The sequence below is a fragment of the Macaca nemestrina genome, chromosome 1 (assembly GCF_043159975.1).
Source record: "Macaca nemestrina isolate mMacNem1 chromosome 1, mMacNem.hap1, whole genome shotgun sequence".
NCBI classification, from domain to species: domain Eukaryota; kingdom Metazoa; phylum Chordata; class Mammalia; order Primates; family Cercopithecidae; genus Macaca; species Macaca nemestrina.
Window position 1 is genome coordinate 70793555 of NC_092125.1, and position 7276 is coordinate 70800830.

Below are 7276 nucleotides of genomic sequence, written 5' to 3' on the forward strand. Positions count from 1 at the left end.
CCCAGGATCCAGTCAAGGGGAGCCCCACCTCACACCCATGCTCAGCAGAGCCTAGATGAGTGCTCCAGCCTTCCTCAACCTCTTCCTCGCTTTGGTTCGCCAGGACTATGGCTGAAAGTCTGGTTGGGAGCTTGGAAGCTCTACCTCCACCATCTCCCCATCCTTTTTATAAACTTGTCCCCCGAGCCCTGGAAGATACAAAGACAAAGCAAGAACAGAACTCTCACCCCCTTGCACTATTCAGCGGAGGGAGTAAGGGAGCAGCAGCATGTGTTGGCAACCAGAGCAGGGAGGAACATTGTCTAGACTTAGCAATTCCACTCCTAATTATACTCCCAAGAAACACACATGTTCCAGGAGACAGTCATGAGAATGTTTATAGCAAAATAATACTGGAAAGTGCCTAAATTTCTGACAACAGAATTGAGAGGGGTATATGCAGTGACAAAAAATGACAGCTACATATATTATATGCATAGATAAGTTTTGCTCTTTCAAAAACTTTAAAAAGCAAATTGCAGAATAAGATAAAATTCTACCTATAGGACAGTTCAAAAACAAGATCAAATACAAATAATATGTTACATATGTGATACGTGTTTGGTAAAACAAAACCAAGGGAGTGGGAAAAAATTCAGGACAGTGACTTTCTCTGGGGTGGGAAGGCAAGAGATTGGATCAGGGAGGTGAACACAGTCTTTCAGTGGCATTGGGAATTGTTTTAGATCTTAAGCAAGGAGGTAGGTACAAGGATGTTTATTATTTTGTTGGGTTTTGCATTTCAATATTGAGTTTTGCATGTTAATACCTCTGGAATCAGAATGGTCCTACAATCACCGTGGCAGTTCTGATGAAGTTATTGCTCCAGACATATATTCGCCAATTCCTTCTCCTTAATGCTTTCATTTTTACGCAGGCACAAACGTGATCTAAGTCTGAAAGGCCCATTTGGTTAAGATTCAGATGTGAATGACATTATTACAAAAAGCCTTGGGAAAGAAAGAATGATATCCCTATTTTACAGAAGAGGACACTGAGGCTCAAGAGGGTAACTTGCTCCTGTCACACAGGGACCTTTGCAGATCTACCAGCCCACTTCTTTATGCAAAGACCTGCCTGAGACATGGGAAGGAAGCAAAACCAGCAAATCCAAGGAGAATCGGGCAACACAAGAACCTGAGACTTACCAAGTTCCTACCACCATGGTCTAAACTTTATAGAGATGAGCACCAAAATTCCTGGATTGAGAGGAGGGAATGTGGGGGCAGGGGAGATGCCTGGTGGTGAGCTGCTGTGAGTTGGCTTTGGAACTTCAGTGAGCTCAGAGTCCTTAGTTGGCCTTATCTCAAGAGTGTCCAGACCACCCTTAAGCCATGTCTGGCTCCCAGGCTTCGCTCCCCAGCCTCTGCCTCAGCTAGAAACAGACCTCCCTCCTGGAATTCCAGGCTTTGCTCCCCACAAGGGACCGCTTCTGATGGGGGCTGTATCTCTTTGCAGCCCAGTCCTCACCCAGCTGCTAATAAAACACTTAAAAGCCAGGCCCAGAATGGTTTCTCCATACCAGATCTTCAGAAAATTTCTTCTGCTGGGATTCCAAAGGCAATTAAACCACACATGAGGTGGTTACCAGTTAGGTCACAGCATCCTTGCTACTTGGACCTCCATAGTTAATTCCTAAAGCTACTTTTGAGAAAAGTCACACACTTCATTATGAAGGTAAGGAGAGGTCTCTTCTGTCCATAGAGGGAATTGTAGGCATGAATCTATGAAAGAAAGGGGGTTGAAAAAGAAAGAAGGCCCAAGACTTACACGCAGCCACCATTTCCTTCTGCAAAACAAGGCTCCTGACCCCAAGATGAGGAATTAGTGGAGTGAGTCAAGTTATTCTTAACAAAGGGGAGAACATGCCAAAGATTAGACATGAATTGGCTCTGTGAGGAAAACAACCTCAGAATCATTAACCCAGAACTCTAGAGAAGATTGGGGGGCCTGCAGGCAGATGAATTAATGGTTTACTCTCGACCAGCTTTTCCCTTGACCCAAGTGGGGAAATTACAAAAAGATCACATCGCATTCCTTTAATCTTCTGATTTCCACACAGGCAACTGTAGGTAAACACTGGTCTGGAAGACAAAAATGCAATACAAACATTTGTACAGCCCTTAGCAGTTTATAACACCCTTGAATTACGTGTTCTCTTCTGATTCTCACATCTCTCCATTTTGCAGATCAGGTTGTCTAAAGGACTTGCTCAAGGTGGGAGGTGATGGGGCAGAGGGAACAACTCCAGTGCAACAGCTTTTGGGCACCACCGACGTGTGCTGGCCACGGGTCCCACATGGAGGTACAGAGCCGGTGGAGGACACAGGACAGGCATATGTGTGAGTAATTATTGCAACTCTGAGTGACGGATACAATGACAGATGCATGTTTAGGGAACAGGATTTGTTCAGAGGAGGGATTTTGGGACATGAGTCAGGAAAGGCTTCACAGAGGAAGTGGCAGTTTTGAAGGATAAGTAGGACTGTGTGCCAGGTGAAGAAAGAATGGGGAGCAAGGGTAAAGGTAGAGGAGGTGTGGAGTGAGGGGTGGAGAGAGGGAATTAGGCCACGGAGGAAAATGTGTGCAAAGTACAAAGACTTGAAACATCACAGTGTATTGGGGCGATTGTTGGGTAGAGGGCCAGGGGAGAGGAGGGACACAGGGCAGGAAAATCAAGTAGCCAGATCTTGGGGCCGTGGGGTGCTGTGTGGATGTCCAGCCTTTAGGAGCCACTGGAGGCTGATGTCTGATGGCAGTGAGGGCTGTCTGGCTCCAGGGTGGAGACTTGATGGGCAAGGGGCTTCCTGGAGCCTGGGACCCTTCAGAAAGCCATTGCACTAATCCTGGCCAGAGATGGGAGGCCCTGAACCTAGCTGGCTGTTAGGAGACCGGGGGAGAGGGTCAAGAGGTGTTGAAAAGATGAAACAGAACAATTGGCTTTTCCATGCCCTGAAAGACAGAGCACACATGGGTTAGGCCTGACACTCTCCTAAAGGAGGCAGAACTGACAAAAGTGGAGACATCTTCCCTCTACCATGACTGTTGTTCTGTAAAGGGGGCGGCAAGCAGAGGAGCTCATGGCAAGCAAGGAGGAAGATGTTAAGGTGTGAGAAAACAGCTTCTAGACCCATGAGGGGCAAAACACAAGGATAAGGCAGCCGGGTGGGGCTGCGGGGCTTCAGCTCTAGAGACCTCTGAGAGTAGAGGAGGTCTCTAATCTCTACTCCTTCCTTTCTCATCTGCTGGGAGCTGGGTCAGATGCTCTCCCATTGAGCTCTTCTCCGCGGAGCATGAGTCGCCCAGTAGAGCCTCTGGTGGCCATGTGCTGTTACTGCAGGTCAGGGCTAGAAGGAGGGGAGCCAGGACTGAGGCTAAGACACAGTCACCCTTCCCCTTTTTCACACCACTATCAGCCTGGTGCTGATTCACTTGTAATCAGCTCAATCCCTCAGCTGGCGGCCACCCCTGAGCAGGCAGCGGGAGAGCTGCGAGCTGGTAAAGATGAGTCTCATCCAGGCAGTGTGACTCTAGTCTCCTGGCAGTGAGGTGACAGAGCGTGGAATGGCCGCAAGACAGGTCCCCCGAGAGGCTGGGCTCCCATCAAGGGGACAATGAGTGACTGCCAAGAGTCAGGGTGGGGTGGAGTTAGTGTCGGGGTCCCTCTGCAGGCTGGTGGTCATTTGAGAAACACTTGTTGAGCACCTATGATGGGCCAAGATGGGAAATCAGGCACTGTGAAGATGCTGCCATACACAGCAGTAACACAAACCCAAGTAGGGATGGCTCTCGGGCAGCACGCAGAAGGAGGCTTTGCTGAGAGGGGAGGTCTGAGCGGAAACAGCAGGCTGAGCACTCCTGGAAGAGGCTATGGCATGACAGGGAAAGAGAAGGGCTTGGGCGACATGGGTCTGTTCACAGATGGCAGACAAGCTCAGCGTGCCTGGGTGCAATGTGTGATGTGCTGGAGGAGAGCCGGCGGTGGGGGGTGAGCAGTGGGAAGAAGCATGAGAGTGTGAGGAAAATTAGGCTGGAAGGAGGATGAGCTCTGGAAGGGAGGTGGAACTGACTAAAGCAGAGCGCCTTCCCCCTGCAGGGACTGTTGGTTGTAAAGGGGACAGCAAGAAGAGAGGAGGCTCACGGGAAAGCAAGGAGGAGCGTATGGCTTTCCAGGTCTCCATTCCCTAATGCTGCATAACTCCCCTGAGTCCTGGGATTTTTCACTACCCAAATGGGAGCTATAGTGCAGGGGTGAGGGGTGTGCACAGCTGGGCTCTTCGAGAACAAAAGGTCAAAGGAAGCCCAGACTCTTCCCCTTTGCCAGTTTAGAGAACCTGAAATGTGTCATGAAGGCCCATGTCTTCCCCACACTCTCTAATGGGAGCTTTCCCACAGATGTGCCAATGTATTGATCTCTCTTCCCGGGGGCGGCTGAAGGATGAGGCCAGTCAGCATTGACCGCAAGGAGCCCCAACTGGTACGCCAGTGTGCCATTCCAATGTTGTCATTTTCTGCGTATGCCATGGTCTGCAAAGGGTTGGGAAGCATCTTCCTAGACATGCACACAACACAGTGCGTGTGAACTATGAGCGCAGAAGCCAGGAGCAGCTGAGAGGCACCTTCCTTAAAGAGCTGGCCTGTTCCTCACAGCATCAGTTGATGCCAATCTTGTCACCCCTGTTTTCTCTTCCCACTGACATCGGCATAGCCCCAGAACCCTGTCTTAAAGCAATTTATACTGGTTCAAGGAGAGATGAGAAAAATGTGGACAAATATGGTATATTTTTCATAAAACTTTTCATAAAGTTAAATATATTTTTTAAAGACCTGTTCTGGCCGGGCATGGTAGCTCATGTTTGTAATCCCAGCACTTTGGGAGGCTAAGGCAAGAGGATCACCTGAGGTCAGGAGTTCAAGACCAGCCTGGCCAACATGGTGAAATCCTGTCTCTACTGAAAATACAAAAATTAACTGGTCTGGTGGTGCACACCTGTAATCCCAGCTACTCAGGAGGCTGAGGCAGGAGAATCGCCTGAATTTGGGAGGCAGAGGTTGCAGTGAGCCAAAATCCCGCCACTGCACTCCAGCCTGGGCAACAGAACAAGACTCTGTCTCAAAACAAAACAAAACAAAACAAAACAACCTGTCCTTTCCTTTGAGACTATGTCCTTCCTCCTGTATCTTACTGTTTTATTTTGAAGTATGACACACATGCAGAGCAGTGCACAGGTCAGAAGCATACCACTCAATGGTATTCCACAAAGTAAGCAACCCCAGGCAGTTAGCACCCGGATAAAGAAACAAAACATCATGGCACACCCTCAGTAACCATCTCATGATCTCTTTCAGTCACTACTCCTAGGGGTAACCACTATCCTAACTTCTAACACCATAAATTAATGTTGCTTCCTTTTCCCACTACATATAAATGGAATCACATAATAATGTACTTTTTTGACTGTGGTTTCTCTCACCATCATGTTTATGAGATTTGTCCATGTCTTTTCTGGTAATAGTTCATTCATTCTGTTTGCTGTACAACATTCCATGGTGTGAATATGGTACAATTTATTTATTCATTCTGCTGTTGATGGGCATTTGGATACTAAAACATCACTGCTTCTCACTTGACTGGAGAAAAAAAAAAAAAAGAAAAAGAAAAGAAAAGATTACTGCTATGGACATTAGTACACAGATCTTTTGGTTAAAATGCTCATAAATTTTTGTAGGGTATATACTTAAGAATGGAATTGAATATATGCATATTTTCGGCTTTAGTGGATACTACCGAGCTATTTCCCAAAGTGTCTATGCCATTTTACGCCGCCCCTTGGCATATATGAGAGCTCTGGTTGTTTCATATCTTTGTCAAAATTTGATAGTGTTTATCTCTTTCATTTTAGCCATTCTGGTAGGATGTAGTCCCTTTTCTCCCTTTTTCATGATAAAATGTACTTTAAAAAAATACAATATGGCCCGGCACAGTGGCTCATGCCTGTAATCCTAGCACTTTGGGAGGCTGAGGTTGGAGGATCACTTGAGCCCAGGAATTTGAGACCAGCCTGGGCAATATAGTAATGATATAGGAGTTAAGAAGAAATTGCTTAATTTCTTCTTACTGCGAGTCCTTGGTAAGGTTTTTCTTTTCATGAAAAGCAGTCCCAAAATAGTTTCTTTTTTTTTTTCTACAAAGAGCAGCCTGTAAAATCAAGCTGCAGACATAGACAAGCAAGCCAGAAGCTTGTACAGGTGAATGCCAGCAGTTGTGCCAACAGGAAAAAACTACCTGGGACGAGGCATGTTCAAAATGGCAGCTCCATCTTCCCTTCCCTTTGTCAAACCACATGTGCAGTAAGGAGAAGACAATACAGCACCAGCCAGGCAAAGACCCCATTTACATAATAAGATTCCCCCAATACTATGTAAACATCATACTGGTCAAACCAATCTGTGAGCCCTACATAAATCAGACACTGCCTTCTCAAGCCTGCCTATAAAATCAGGTGTAGTCCACTGCAGGCTGGGTTTTCCCCTTTGGGAGGCCCTCTCTCTCACAAGGGAGAGAGCTGTTCTCCTTTCTCTTTCTTTCTTTTTTTTTTTGAGACAGAGTCTTGCTCTGTCACCCAGGCTGAAATGCAGTGGCGCGATCTGGGCTTACTGCAAGTTCCGCCTCCCGGGTTCATGCCATTCTCCTACCTCAGCCTCCTGAGTAGCTGGGACTACAGGCAGCCGCCACCACACCTGGCTAATTTTCTATTTTTAGTAGAGACGGGGTTTCACTGTGTTAGCCAGGATGGTCTCGATCTCCTGACCTCGTGATCTTCCTACCTCGGCCTCCCAAGGTGTTGGGATTAGGGGTGTGAACCACTGTGCCCGGCCCTCCTTTCTCTTTCTTTTGCCTATTAAACCTCTGCTACTAAACTTACTCCTCGTGTGTGTTCATGTCCTTAATCTTCTTGGCTCCAGATTATGAACCCAGGTATTTACCCCAGACAACAACACTGCTTCAGTGAGACCTCATCTCTACTAAAAAAAAATTTAAAAATTAGTTGGGCATGGTAGTGCATACCTGCATTCCTGGCTACTTGGGAGGCTGAGGTGGGAGGATGGTTTGAGCCTGGGAGGGGGAGGTTGCAGTGAACCAAGATTGCGCCACTGCACTGCCATCTGGGTGGCAGAGTGAGGCTCTGTCTCAAACAAAAACAAAAATGATATGATGACCTACAGAAGATGGTAG

At 47.2% G+C, this 7276-nt stretch overlaps 1 long non-coding RNA gene across 1 annotated transcript; it reads left to right on the forward strand.

Annotated features, from left to right (window-relative positions):
* Positions 1-1445: 1445 nt before the first annotated feature.
* On the forward strand, positions 1446-5367 carry LOC139358697 (uncharacterized). The gene is made up of 3 exons (XR_011613985.1): positions 1446-1716; positions 2229-2381; positions 4435-5367. It is a non-coding gene; the product is annotated as an uncharacterized lncRNA (long non-coding RNA).
* Positions 5368-7276: the final 1909 nt, after the last annotated feature.